This window comes from Zingiber officinale, chromosome 2B (assembly GCF_018446385.1).
Source record: "Zingiber officinale cultivar Zhangliang chromosome 2B, Zo_v1.1, whole genome shotgun sequence".
In the NCBI taxonomy this organism is placed as follows: domain Eukaryota; kingdom Viridiplantae; phylum Streptophyta; class Magnoliopsida; order Zingiberales; family Zingiberaceae; genus Zingiber; species Zingiber officinale.
In genome coordinates this window covers 67,858,146-67,873,703 of record NC_055989.1, presented here as the reverse complement: position 1 = coordinate 67,873,703, position 15,558 = coordinate 67,858,146, and the positions used below count along the sequence as shown (strand labels likewise).

The following is a 15,558-nucleotide window of genomic DNA, read 5'->3' as shown; positions in this document are numbered from 1 at the left end:
TGAATTAACTTCTTCCGAAGATTCTCCCCCTTCCTTGATCTCGGGATGTACTTCGGCTGTTGGGGCTATCTCGGTAATTTCTTCCGTCTCGGATTCTTCTGATGACGGCTCGATGTCTATTGAGGGGACGACTTCAATCGGTTCTTCGTAGAGTTTTAAGAACTTTTCCCAAAGTTCTTTTGCGCTGTTGTATTCGCCAACTCTATCAAAGTCTTCATTTGGTATTGCTGTTAAAATGTGAAACTCTGCCCGACCGTTTGTCATTGACTCGTCACGTTGCTTCTTGTTCCATAGGCCTAAATCGAGTTCTTCTCCATTCGTTGTCTTTGGTGCTTCATAACCTGTTTTCATTATTAGAGAAATGCCAATATCAGAGTTAAGAAATACCGTCATTTGTTGCTTCCAAGAAGCAAGCTCCCCCTCGAATGCTGGTGGGTAGTCGCTAGCTCTGGCCATTATTTTGTTGCTTCAGACGGCGGTTAGTCCTTCTGAGGCGTCTCGGCTCTGATACCACTTGTAGGACCATTGGGCCGGCTAGGAGGGGGTTGTTGGATATCCTACTAACACAAAAAGAAAAACAAACCCTCCTCGAACTCTTTAAGCTAACACTTGCATAAATCAACTAAGCAGTAAATTAAAAGCATAAAGAAAAAGCGAGGCAAAAGTATTTACTTGGTTACAACCGATGTGGTTGTTAATCCAAGGAAGATTAAGCTCAATAAAAATCTCCTTCAGGCGGAGAAGCCTCGTACACCAATGTAGCGCAGAAAACAGAAGCTTAGACTAAAAGAGAGCGTGCAAGCACTGGATTTACAATCAGTCAAGTTTGACTCGATTTGGTCATATCCTATAGTTCGGGCGCCCGGAAGAGTTCCAGGCGCCCAGGGCTTATCCGCATCCCTGGCTGCTCCGGTCGCCCGGAATAGTTCCGAGCGCCCCGACCCCAAAAGTCAACTCGGTTGACTTTTTCACCTCCGGTTCAGCTCGTCTCGGTCTAGGTCTTCTGTTCCGGCTCCACTAGCTTGGGTGATCTCGGCCATCCGGAATAGGGCTCATCCGAACCCAAGTTCCAGCCTTCTCCTCGAGCAGCCTTCCTTCCCAGTTTCTCATCCCTCGAACGCCGCGCACGTTCTTCTCGTCCACCGGTGTACTCTTCCGCGGTCACCTCGTCACTCGGACGCACCGAGCCCGTCGGCTCTCTCCCCGTGCCGTCCTTCTCGCTAGCCGCGTCTTCCGCTCGACTTCCTGTGTTCCTAAGCTCCTGCACACTTAGACACAAAGGTTAAACAAACGCATGACCTAACTTAACTTGGTTGATCATGTTGGGACCTTGACGTCCGCTAGAGGGGGGGTGAATAGCGTCTCACCCAAAACTTTACTTCCTATAATGTTAGTGCACAGCGGAATACAAAAGCAAACTAACAAATACGAAAGTTAACCTAAAACAAGAAGGAAGAAGACAACAAACCAAACACAAACCCTAACACAAGGTGTGTACGTGGTTCGGAGATAACTTGCTCCTACTCCACGGCGTGTCCGTAAGGTGGACGATCCCTCAATCCGTCGGTGGATTAGTCCCCGGCAAACTCCGGCTAGCTCAACCTCCTTGTGGGTGGAGAAACCTCACCACAACTCCAACCAAGACCTCTTGGCACACAAAGATCTCTTGAGCACTTTGGTGACTACTAATTAGGCTTTAACCAAGTCTAATTTTGTCACCTTGGCCGGCCATCCCAAGCTCCTTCTTATAGAGCTTGGAGCAAATCAGAAAGCTGATTTGCCCGTTACCAGTCGATGGTCATGCACCAGTCAACTGGTGCCAGAAACAACTATCTCAACGGCTCTCTGCTACAGTGCATCAGTCGACTGCTACAGTACTGCTACGGTAACGCTACAGTAAACCCTAATTTTAGGATTTTGCCTCGAGTACATTCACTCAGCACTCGTTCTCTCCCGACCAACCTAGACCTAGCCTTCTAGCCTCCTCCATCAGACTCGCGTCCCTCGGATGTCTCCCCATCCTTCACGTCTTGCCTTCTGGAGCTTCCTTCGGCCTTGTCCATATTGTCGGGTCTTCCTTTGCCAAGAGGCTCCTCACCTCCGGGGCTTCATCCATTGTCAAGTCACACTTGGACTTACGTTGCCAAGACTACATGCTTGGACTTACACCGCCAAGACTCATTCTTGGACTTTCCTCCTTTGCCAAGATCACACTTGGACTTTTCTTGTTGTACTTGTATCCTGCACACTCACAATGCATATCAAATACAATAATAAACCTAACTTAAACCTTTGCCCAAACATCAAAACCTAGGGCACCTAGATTGCTCCAACAGATCACATCAAAACACCTTGGGGTTCCAACACTTATCTCCCTTGCTCGGGGTCGAGTGGTCTTCACTGGTCTCAGACCAGCCTATCATATTTCCTTATCTCCCCCGTTCGGGGTCGAGCGATCTTCACTAGCCGCGGATCAGCATATCAGATATTCTATCTCCCCCGTTCGGGGTCGAGTGGTCTTCACTGGTTTCGGACCAGCATATCATATTTCCTTATCTCCCCCGTTCGGGGTCGAGTGATCTTCACTGGTCTCGGACCAGTTCGTCGGATCTCATATCTCCCCCGTCCGGGGTCGAGCTATCTCCAATGGTCACGAACGAGAGTATCTCCGCTGGTTTCGACCCATAATATCTCATAGGTGTTGGTGCAATATCCCTTAGGTCAAGGTTGACTGTTCTGACCAAGCTTGAGTCTTGGTCATAGTTTCGATGTTTGACAATACATGTAGACACATGGACAATGCAGGTGAAAGTCCTAGTGAGTGAAGCTAGGCAGTATGGAAATCCTGGTGAGTGAAGCCAGGTGAAAGTCCTAGTGAGTGAAGCTAGGCAGTATGAAAATCCTGGTGAGTGAAGCCAGGTGAAAGTCCTAGTGAGTGAAGCTAGGCAGATGGAAATCCTGGTGAGTGAAGCCAGGTGAAAGTCCTAGTGAGTGAAGCTAGACAGTATGGAAGTCCTGGTGAGTGAAGTCAGGCGGAAGGAAAATCCTGGTGAGTGAAGCCAGGTGAAAGACCTAGTGAGTGAAGCTAGGCAGATTGAAAACCCTAGTGAGTGAAGCTAGGTGAAAGTCCAAGTAGGTCAAGAGAGTGACCGGATACTTGGCATGAAAGAAAAGTCCAAGTGGGTCAAAGGGATTGACCGGACACTTGGTGAGGGAGTCCTAGCAGGTCAAGGGAGTGACTAGATGCTAGGCATGACGTACCAACAGGTTAAGGTTGACCGGATGTTGGTTTGGGAGGTTTGGGACTTGGTTTTGGGCAAAAACCAAGTGCTGGATCGATCAGTGGATCGATTAGTGGATCGATCCGGCCCTTTCAAACCCTGCGGATCGATCGGTGGATCGATCCAGAGGTCTCAATCGATCGCTGGATCGATTGGGACGCTGCCAGCTGATAAAGGCTGGATCGATCCGTGAATCGATCCAGCGTTTCCATGACAGGGCGCTCGGATCGATCCGGTGGATCAATCAAAGTCTCCCGATCGATTGGGAAAAATCGAATCGATCGGGATCCGACCGTTGAGTCGTATTTGCGCAGGCGAGCGTTGTCTTCGGCGTCTCTTCACCGATTCATTTCGGATCTTCACGGCTCCTCCAGCTCTTCTCGAAGCTCGAGATCGCCATTCTTGAAGGTTCTTGGAGGCTCTTCCAAGTCAAGAGGCGGATCAAAGCAAGAAGAAGAAACTAGGGTTAGGGTTTGTGCACTCATTGTAAGCTTGTATTTCTTTACTACCCTTTCTTCTCCTTGTATTGAGTCTTGTAGGGCTTCTCCGCCCTTGGTAGTTACCATAAAGGAGAGTTTTATTTAGTGGAGGGTGTGTGTGTAGGTGTGGATCCTTGGACTAGTCACCTCTTGTGAGGTGGATACCAAGTAAACCAACCGTGTTAGCGTTGTGTGAGTTGTTTCTGTATTTTCCGCTGCAAACCTACGAAGAAACAAGCAACGTCGAACAACGGGCACGCGACAAGCTATTCACCCCCCCTCTAGCTACTTTTGGTCCTAACAAGTGGTATCAGAGCGAGACCGCTCTTCACCGGAATCATCGCCGGAAGGGTCAAGCATAACAAGAAAAGCTAGAGGGTGAAGAAGTTGGAGAAAATTCTTCAAGTTCAAGATTTTATCAAGCTCAACTTCAAGATGCAATTCCAAGATGGACTTGGATTTGATACAAGGGTGGCTCCACCATACACATCCACAAGCTTCGATTCTTGGAAATCAAGAATCGAAAATTTTCTTATGATGGAGATAAAGCAATGGTTTGCTCTTATGGAAGGCTTCAAGACTCCAACAAACTCCAAGGGCAAGCTTCTCAAGAAAAGCAAATGGAGCTCGGAGCAAGTCCAAAGGTGCGAGGCCAATGACAAAGTGACCAAGCTTTTGGAAAATTTATTGTCAAGCACCATCCTTTGCAAAATTGGAGAATTTGAAGATGCAAAGGATTTATGGAGCAAATTGGCCAAGCTTCATGAAGAGATCCCCTCCACTGTACAAGAGCAAGAAGTATCCAGAGAGGGTGACTCTTTGGAGCATGACCAAGAGGAGGACTCCAAGGTTGAGAGATGTTCAACCTACGAAGAAGAAGTCCAAGAAGAAGCTTCATCCTCAAGGGAATGCATCGAAGGGAACAAGGAGGGAGCATACTCCTTGTTTCATATTCAAGATGATGAAGCCTCCACCTCTAGGATTGAGGGGGAGAGATCCTTGGTGACGCCGGATCAAGAAGAAGGAGAAGCCTCTACATCCGGGTCAAGAGACGAAGAGGAGGAAGAAGATTCTACCTCCACAAGTCAAGAAAAATCAAATGGAGGGGAATCAAGGTCCGATCAAGAGGAAGCTTCCACCTCCGGATCCAAAGGAAAAGATGCCACCCCTACAAGCAAAGGTATAAATATTTCAATTAATAATAAAAATCATATTATATGCTTTGAATGTAGAGAAAGTGGGCACTACAAGAGCAAGTGTCCCAACTTGGCCAAAAAGAAGGGTCAAGTGACACAAAAGGGCAAGGAGAAGCCCAAGGAGACCAACCCCGGGACAAAGAAGAGCAAGGAGCACATTGTGTGCTTCTTGTGTCAACAAAAAGGGCATTACCGAAGTCAATGCCCCAAGGGGAAGAAGATGGTCAAGGCTCAAGGAGGCACTAGTCAAGGGGGAGCCTCCAAGGTAAAGAGGAAGGTAACTTTTATTGAGCCTACCTCTTTAAATCATGGTAAAAAGCATGCTAGTTCTAATTTTTATCATTTTAATGCAATTTACCATAAGAATAGAAAGCATGAGGGCTTTAAGGAAAAGCATGTGGCCCTACATGCCAAAACTACCCAACCTAAGGTTAGGAAGGTAGATAGACACTTGGGCGGGAACACTAAGGATAATAGATACAAGCCCAAGAACAAAAATGCTCATGGAAAACCAAAAACTAAGGACTTAGTGATAGAAAATCAAGTCTTGATGTCAAGGCTTGATAAAATGGAAAAGACCCTAAAAAAGATGAAAAATATTCTAAAAGGGCAAAATGAGCATAGCCTAGGTCTAGGAGCACAAAGGTCATCTAATGGCCATAGGGGTTTGGGATACAAACCAAAGGCTAAGAAGGAATTAATCTCTTACCATAGGGTTCCATATAGTTATTGAACCAACCCTAGGTCTAGTGGTCAAGTCAAAAATACAAGGGAAGTTATCCCTAAGAGTATTTTTGAAACAAATGTGACTAAGACTTCTAAGAAGTCTAAGAAAGTCACAAAGAAGGTTACAAGGGAAGCAATCCCTAGAGTTGACCTAGAAAATGTGACCAAGGCTTCTAAGAAGCCCAACAAGGTCACTAGGAAGATATCTAGGGAAGTAATCCCTAGTGAGTACCTAGAGCATCCAAGGAGCACCAATAGGTGTTGGGTTCCTAGGAGCATCTTCTCTACCCCATAGATGGGTTAGAGAGTGTCAACTCCGATTAGAAGGGTAGTTAACCTAACTTTGAGGAAATTGACACTCAATGAGCATTTTCAAGGTTTTTGTTAACCTTTGAAAATGAAATGGAATTATTATTTACTCCTTGAAAGAGTAAAATGTGCCTAATGGTGGAAAAATTGATTTTATCCTAAATGGGATAAATTGAGAGAACCTAGAGAAATACCAAGTTGGGATTTTGGTATTCTCTTAAAAATTTAAGGCAATCCGGGCCTTGATTTACGTGTTTACTCTTGAGGAAAAATGGAATATGCCAACATTTGAGGATATGCTTAAATTTTTAATTGACATAATTAATTCAAGAGATTAAAGAAATGTCAAGTTGGGTTTTGACATTCTCTTAAGGAAATTGGGCAATCTAGGGTTTATGCTTTAGGATTAGCTAAGGGTTAAGGATACTTAGATAGATAATCTAGGTATATTTTAATTATGCTAAATCTTGCCATGTTTGGTTGCCCATTATATGTCATGACATCATGTCTATTTCTGCATTCATGTTTTATTATGAAAAATCCAAAAACACCACGTCATGACATTCATACATCATGTAGTTATAGGATATTTTCTTTTGAAAAATTATTTCCTTTTGATGTATGTCATAACATAATCATGCATTAAGTTTAATTCCTTGTAATTAAGGACAAATGGCATTTAACAACACTTATTAACAAGTGACATCCTAGGTGGATGTCTAATATCTCTAAAATGCCTAGATAGATATGCATGATCCCTAGAATAGGGCAAAACCAAAATCTCACATCTCACAAGGACTATAAGGTGACTTGTATGTGTTTTAGTGCACATTAAATACAAGTGAGATGTTAGGATGATGAACAAAACTCAAGATGTTGATTTAGTGCATTCGTTTGAGTTTTAAGTTCATCAAAACACATAGTTATGTGTTTTCCCATCATTGGGAAAGCTAATGTACAAGTCATGTGCATTAAGCCCAAGGAACATGGTGGGATATTGGTTTTGAAAATATTTTTAAAATGCTTTTGGAAAACCTTAGTGAAGGCTATCTTTTGATAGTAATCATCATTGAATAGTTAGACACAAACTTGAAGAAAACACTAAAGTTTCTGCAAGTTTTCAAGTTTATGTCAATCTTTGAAAATATGAAGTATTTTCATAGAAAACTATTTTTCCTTGATAGTATATGCCCTAAATAATGCCTACACGAAATTTCATGATTTTTGGATTTTTGTAGAATTTTCTAGGGATTTCTGAAGTTGGCTGATGTTGAAATTCAGCAACTATCAGAGCTCCAATCGATCCATGGATCGATTGGAGTGCCTGAATCGATCCGTGGATCGATTCAGAAGTCATCGAGCGGAAGCTCACTGGATCGATCAGCCGATCGATCCAGGAAGTCTGAATCGATCAGTGGATCGATTCAGAAAGGTTCAATCGATTGGAACCCAACTCCAATCGATCCAAGTTGCTGATTTTGGCTGGGAAAGCCTGATTTCAGCATCTTTAAACCTATTTTAGTCTAGGTAACCATTCCAAACCCCTCAAAATACATTTGTATACATAAAAAGGGTGTTTTCGTGTTGAAAACAAGGATGGATTGATTAAGGAAGACTATATTGAAGTCTAGGGTGAGGTTTGTTTCAAATTTTTGAATATTTGAACCTCAAAGCTTCTAAATTTGGGTTTCCTAAAGGATTAGGGATTCCAAGTCATTGTTGGTGCAATGACAGAAGTTACCACTATGTCATTAGGGGGAGGGACTCTTTAAAGGTATGAAAATTATTTTTCATAAACCTTGGAAGGTGGTTAACCTTCCGTTAAGTGGATAATGCTCAAGGATGGGCATTGGCCTACATTGAAGAAGAATGTAGGGTTAAGGATAAATGAAGGGTATGGGACCTTCATTATCGTGTTGGTCACAACGAGTGAAGTTGTGAACAACGAATGAGCAACTCTTCAGGGGGATAGTTTTCAACAATGGGTCATTTGTTGAAGTGTGCCCAAAATTGAGGCACGGGTTTATGTGTGCTCAAAGATGGGTTGATGTGTGCCAATAGGGGGAGAATGTGTGGTTTAAGTTAGGCCTTCATTACCTATGGGGGAGGTCATAGGGGGAGAATGAAGGGAACCAACATTCATACTTTGGCATGAATGGAGTTAAGGCTATGGGATTAGCTTAACTCAGAATGGTCCAAACTTAAAGGTATTGTTAAACATCAAAAAGGGGGAGATTGTTGGTGCAATATCCCTTAGGGGTTGCAATATCCCTTAGGTCAAGGTTGACTGTTCTGACCAAGCTTGAGTCTTGGTCATAGTTTCGATTTTTGACAATACATGTAGACACATGGACAATGCAGGTGAAAGTCCTAGTGAGTGAAGCTAGGCAGTATGGAGGTGAAAGTCCTAGTGAGTGAAGCTAGGCAGTATGAAAATCCTGGTGAGTGAAGCCAGGTGAAAGTCCTAGTGAGTGAAGCTAGGCAGATGGAAATCCTGGTGAGTGAAGCCAGGTGAAAGTCCTAGTGAGTGAAGCTAGGCAGTATGGAAGTCCTGGTGAGTGAAGCCAGGCAGAAGGAAAATCCTGGTGAGTGAAGCCAGGTGAAAGACCTAGTGAGTGAAGCTAGGCAGATTGAAAACCCTAGTGAGTGAAGCTAGGTGAAAGTCCAAGTAGGTCAAGAGAGTGACCGGATACTTGGCATGAAAGAAAAGTCCAAATGGGTCAAAGGGATTGACCGGACACTTGGTGAGGGAGTCCTAGCAGGTCAAGGGAGTGACTAGATGCTAGGCATGACGTACCAACAGGTTAAGGTTGACCGGATGTTGGTTTGGGAGGTTTGGGACTTGGTTTTGGGCAAAAACCAAGTGCTGGATCGATCAGTGGATCGATCCAGGCTCTGGATCGATTAGTGGATCGATCCAGACCTTTCCCAGCGAACAGAAAGCCTCTGGATCGATCAGTGGATCGATCCAGAGGTCTCAATCGATCAGTGGATCGATTGGGACGCTGCTGCTTCGCGCGATAAGCGCTGGATCGATCCGTGGATCGATCCAAAGCCTCCCCGATCGATTGGGAAAAATCGAATCGATCGGGATCCGACCGTTGAGTCGTATTTGAGCCGCAGGCGAGCGTTGTCTTCGGCATCTCTTCACCGATTCATTTCAGATCTTCACCAGCTCCTCCACAGCTCTTCTCAAGCTCGAGATCGCCAGTTCTTGAAGGTTCTTGGAGGCTCTTCCAAGTCAAGAGGCGGATCAAAGCAAGAAGAAGAAACTAGGGTTAGGGTTTGTGCACTCATTGTAAGCTTGTATTTCTTTACTACCCTTTCTTCTCCTTGTATTGAGTCTTGTAGGGCTTCTCCGCCCTTGGTAGTTACCATAAAGGAGAGTTTTATTTAGTGGAGGGTGTGTGTGTAGGTGTGGATCCTTGGACTAGTCACCTCTTGTGAGGTGGATACCAAGTAAACCAACCGTGTTAGCGTTGTGTGAGTTGTTTCTGTATTTTCCGCTGCAAACCTACGAAGAAACAAGCAACGCCGAACAACGGGCACGCGACGAGCTATTCACCCCCCCCTCTAGCTACTTTTGGTCCTAACAATAGGCTCTGTGCTGCCCGTTCGGCTCACGACTTTCGTTTCTGTGTGCATTCAATTTCGCGTGCGATGCACCCGCTCAGCTCACGACTTTCGCACCCATGCGCCTTCGACTCACGGGCTACACTCCAATTCAGTTCACGTGTGATGCGCCCGTTCGGCTCACGACTTTCATCTCTGCGCACTTGATTTCACAAGCTATGTTTCCGGTCAGTTTTCGGGCTCCACTCTTGCCCAGCGCTGCTTCGTCTCTTGCTCAGTATTCGCCTATGCACTCACTTGGCGTTCGGCCGAGAGCTTGCCTGGTAGTAGTTCGACACTATTCTTCATCACTCAGTCGACACTTTGATATAGCCACTTGATCCTTCGCATGATCGTCCACTTAACCACATGCTTGCTTCGCTCGACATCATTATGGTCACCTGGTCGGTATTTTACGGTCACCCTGTCTGCATTTCGAGATTGCCTGATCACATTTTACAGCCATCCGGCTGAAATTTTTCGGGGCTAGTCCTTCCGACCGACTGGCCAACATTTTCACGATCACGCGCTTGGCATCATCCGCCCGGCATCTATCCACCTGATCGACATCCTTCCGATCGCCCGGTCGACATCTTCGCAGTCGCGCGCTCGGCATCGCTCGTTCGCTCGGTTTGCTCGTTATCCCGTGTGTCGCTCGATCTACTAGCATTTTACTCGTCGCTCGCTTGACGTTTTGCCGTTCGCTCAGCATTGGCCCAGTTATCGACTTGGTATTATTTCTCGTAGTTCGCTCGACATCGCTACCATCTCTCGCATGACACCATTTCCATAGCGATCGCTCGTGAGGCATCACATGACGGGTTCAACAATTTAATCCTGCACTCTGGAATGGTTCAGCTTTGGCGATAGACTGTCCAGTAAATCAGACTCGCGCCTCCTTCGACTAGACTTGAAGGGGAGGCTTGTGATGCGGATGTGGCTGAGGACAGGGGAGTAATTAGGGAATAAGGGAGGAGTGTTTAGGTCTTTTTACTATTAGGGCTTTGGAGTTTATAGGTGGCCCTGTTCTTCGTGTAAGGAGGGGGAGAGGTTTTTCGGCTTGTGTGTTCGCTGCGCCGCCGTCATCGTCCCTTTTCTCCACATCACCGCAGCCCAGCTGATCAACATAGCCCACTCCTTCGTCGCTAGTGAGCCTCCAACTCCTCTGCTTTCCCCCTCTTTCTCTCTGCTTGGGGTTTTTTCCAGTGCTGCAGTGATGTTTTTTGGCTGGATTCCCTTCTCGGCAGCAGTTCATCGTCACCGAGGGAGAAGAGGGGGAGGCCTGCCTTAGTGATCGGAAGTCACCGCTACCCACTGGAGGAAGCGTACGCACGAGGCCGACATCGACCACCCCGACTACGCCGTCACGCGGGGGCTCTCCCGCCGGTCACTAACACCCCTTCTCTCTCCCGTGTGTGAGTCATCAACGCCGTGGGTAGTCTTGGGCAGATCTCACCACTGCCTCAGGCCTCCGGGCCGCTGTCGCCATGCACTCCCTGTGGCGCTCTGCACCGGCCACGCCTCCTTTTTTGGTCATCGTCTCCAGCAGCCTTAGATGGCTCTACAGCCAGCCACAATGGCTTTACATCCATTGTCTCCATTGTTTTCGGCGCAGATCCGATCCATCGCTGTGTCTCCGACAACCATCTGTTGTGTATTCGGCCATCGAGCCGTTGTGCTTTGTCTTTCGTGTCATCATTGGTATTGTGAGTTGTTGTTACTAACCGACCTATGAGCCGTGACTGTATGTTGTATTCCGGCCTGCGTGCCGATGCCCAATACTGGTCGTGTCGCCGTTGTATTCCGATTGTGTGTCACCTTTCAGATCCAGGCCGTATCCGGCTCTGTGTCATCACTGCCGGACTTAGCTCCTCTTCGGTTGGCTCAAATGCATCCGCTCTTCCAAGTCACGATGACTCGATCAGCTTCACGACCAGCTCACCGACCCATCTGAGGGCACCCCCCGGGGACAGGGTACGTCACTGTACTCGTCTGGTATTTATTTAGTTGTGCTATCATTGTGCGACTACTTATATATTCGTGGGATTCGCCTCGAGCATCGGGGTACCAGAGACAGGGGCGACCCGGTCGATGGCTGCAGGTAGTGTTGACCGAAGGTCTTCCGATGACTTGGTCGACACAGAAGATAGTTCGCCATCTGGGTCATGGAGATGCGGTCAATATTCCAGACACGTCATTCCGACATGTTCATCTTCTCAAATTCTCGACAAGATCAGTTGTAATTACATGTTGAATAGTTTTAATCCCACATGTACTATTTAGTTATTAGATGTTATAATTACATCATATATGTAAGATGGAATAATTCTGTTGTTTTTTTTCTAAAAGAAAAGATATAACATCAATACCCTAGCTCATTCACTAATTTTTGAAATTTATAATATCACTGTGATTAAGAAGTGCATGAAGTTTACTAGTAGGCGAACAACATGATTTGTTCATGTTTAAACAATGCATATATAATTTTTTTATAGTTAAATTCTAGTTGCACATTAAGTTGCAATCATTCTTTTGGAATGCTCCACATTTTGTCACTTCAATACCATCTATGTGATTCATTAAAGATATTCCAAACACTGTAATCTAATTTCTTACAAATTGAATTAATTTTATCTCATTTCAAACATTGTTATCTAATTTGGGACTCTGATGAGGTTCTCCTAATTAACTTTAGTATAGGATATTGTTACACATTAATAGATGGTAAATCAAATTTTTGATATACAATACTATACATTATTTTGCTTTTTTTATTTAGAAAATATGATGTGTCATAAAATTTAGGTATTTTAATGCAAATTGTGGCTACTTTGAATGAAGTTTGTCAAAATTTTCATAAAAATATGTGATTTTCCATGTACAAACTATTATTGCTTAACTTAAATTTATCAAATTTTACTTTTTAGGTTGCTATTGAATGTCATCATCAAATAACAGCAGCATCAACCATACCAAATTTAAAACTGTACGATGTAGGGATTGCAGACTAAGAGCATTGATGCTAGTCTCTAGATCGATCAAGAACCAGGAAGACTATATTATGGATGTGTAACACCCCTAGTTTTTTTTTCTTACAATTCATAATTAGAACCGCAGATGCCACTTTCTCATACTTTCATAGCTGTTTCTTAGTTCAAATAAAATTACATAAATGGTTCAAAAATAACATAACTAAATGCAGAATTTAAACTGGAAGGTCTTTGGATTGTACTGTCATGGTTCCGAGCTGGCTCACTAGTCAACGTCTCCTGTCTCGATTGTTCCCTTTTCTAAAAAAAAAAAAGGTTAATGTCATGCCCGAGGTAGTCCCTGCCAGAAGAAATTTTTACAACATCTCCCCTGTACAGGTGACAATATGAAATTATACTACAAGCCCTCTGGGCCACACTAACCTCGGCCAATACAGCCGGAACAATAACAATAAAAATACTAAACAAACCACGTAGTTTATATCAAAACAGTCTCTGGCTATCACCACAATACAAAAGAAAGCAAAAACATAACAAATACCTCTTCTATCGATCGGCAGGCGCGTAGCAAAACATAACAAATACAAATCCACCAAGCAAGCAAAAACCCAACTAGTACAATACTTAAAGACAAACCACATAAAATTTAGAGTGCAAAACCAATACAAGTCTGAAACATGGCTTTAAGCAAATAATTAGAAACCAAAAGACCAAATCGAAAGTTCTTGCGGTAAGGGGATTAGCAACTGGAACCTCTTATCCGGAAATAAGGGTCGTCAGACCAGATACAAAATATCACCTGGATGCATGTCAATCATATGCAACCACCAAAATGCAGCAACCAATATGCAGCAATCACAAACAATAAATGCAATCATGTAAAATGACATGTGTCACCCCTTACGCCAGTCAGTCATCTCACACGCGATGGTGAGACCGAGTGGGTAGGGTCATGACAACTATGTACTCTGCCATCACTGCTCTTGTGTGACCGAGTGGACAGGATGCTGTCGGAGTACACCTATTCTCCTACCCCAACATAGTGGGGGAGCCTAAGCTCTCATCTCCTTGTATCATGATCAAGGGGAGGGATCTCTGCCCGCTACACGCTGCAGTCATCGCTACCCAGGAGCGGACCAGCGGAGCCCTGACAGAGCAAACTGCACACACCATGCCTGATGTACCACTAACCCATGAGTGGTTGTGTGTGCAGATCATGTAGCTGGCGATGCACTCAATAATAATGGAGTCGACAATCGCTTAGCATGCAATCATGCAAGATGGTGCATGACACTAAACATGTAGGGGCTAACAGTATACACCTCCATATAAAATGTACCAAAAAGGAAATAAAATCATACAATGATCTAGGTACACAAGTCAGACATGTCAAATAACTAGACTACTACATAGTAGGTCAATGTATATCACTATTTCTAAGAACAGGAGTACACATGACAACAATTAAGATGATATAAGCATAAATGTATAACAGATAAGAATATGAGCATACTACAAGAAACAAATAGTGACATACCAAAGTAAATGCAAACATAATCATTGCTACTAGCTATATACTATTATGCATATCTAAAATGACTATATTAAGGAGATAAGTCAGAAGTACCCGTCTTTATCAGTCGATCACGACCATAAATCCTACGTCGAGACGCCCGTCTCAAATCAATGTCCTGCGATTACATAAATGTATTTAGTTAATTACACATATAACAAATAGCTAAATAAAATCTCAAAACTTATATAGGGTAACTTAAATCAAAATATGATCATCGCTTAACCCCCAATATATGTTTAGGTCTCGGTAAAACAATTTACCACCTAAACTTGAGTTAATCCAACTTTAACCCTAGCATATTAATTAATTGACCAAATATGAGTATTTCATACTCACCACAATCCAATAAGGTTTGCAGGTGGCTCCTGACCGGAGAGCTATTCGGCGACACTAGAGCCCACAACAACCTTTACGTGATCAGGGTCTACTGCTGCAATAGTGAGGTAGTTAGCAAGGAGCCTTATCAAGGATCAACATGTGAAGATGGCTACAAGCATTAAATCGAAATCTCCCAATACCAAGATGGAATTCGGATTGCTACCCATATGAGACAAACCTGGCTTACCTTAGAAACCCAAATGTTGCTGTGGTGGTGAACTGGCAGGGAAAAATGGTGATGGCATTAGGGCACGGCTCAATGGTGGCCACGGGCGCAATCGGGCGGCAGCACAGAGAGGGAAGAAGAGGCGACAGTGGAGATTAGGGCAGAGGGGGTCAGCGTCGTCGTTGGATTGAACAGAGCCTACGTGATCCACTGGTGGCGTCGAGTGGTGGCGTCGGAGAGGGATCGGCTGCCGGCGCTAGGGCAGAGAGAAGGGAGAGGGCGAACGACTCAGGGAAGAGGAGAAGGCGTCGATGCTAGGGTAGAGGAGGCGGCGGAGATGACGTCGGGTGCGGGATGGCAGTGGCTCAGCGTCGCGTGAGAGAGGGGAGGAGACTGCGCGGGATTAGGGCACGAGAGAACGAAGGAAAAGATAAAAAGAAGAAAAGAAAAATAAAGAAATTAAACATTTCCTCGTTAAAATAGGATAGCTTAAAAATGCTTTCTCCTGGGTCAATAATTTATCCCTTTAACATATGTCATACGAGCTCTGATTAAATCCCATAAAATTTCTAAAAATTCTGTTAAGGTTATTCGCCTATTAAACCTTATTATTAAATCTTTGTTTGGGGTACCATATTTTACAGTTAAAGTCTGTGAGTCAAGAGACTCGACATATTCAAAAATATGTCATACAATAGTTAGCGTCTATAATCTAGTGTACTAAAAGAAACATATGCCAGGTAACTTAGAACCTTCCTACTAATATACCATGAACGTAAGCATTGACATCGTACATAAGCAAGAGAGAATAAACATAAGCATGCATATGAACAAACATAATCATG

General features: G+C 44.3%; 1 long non-coding RNA gene across 1 annotated transcript; it reads right to left on the bottom strand.

Moving 5' to 3' along the window:
• Positions 1 to 12,723: 12,723 nt before the first annotated feature.
• Positions 12,724 to 15,112, bottom strand: LOC122049168. The gene is made up of 4 exons (XR_006130864.1): positions 14,735 to 15,112; positions 14,506 to 14,599; positions 14,221 to 14,284; positions 12,724 to 12,893 (listed from the first exon to the last, which is right to left on the bottom strand). It is a non-coding gene; the product is annotated as an uncharacterized LOC122049168 (long non-coding RNA).
• Positions 15,113 to 15,558: the final 446 nt, after the last annotated feature.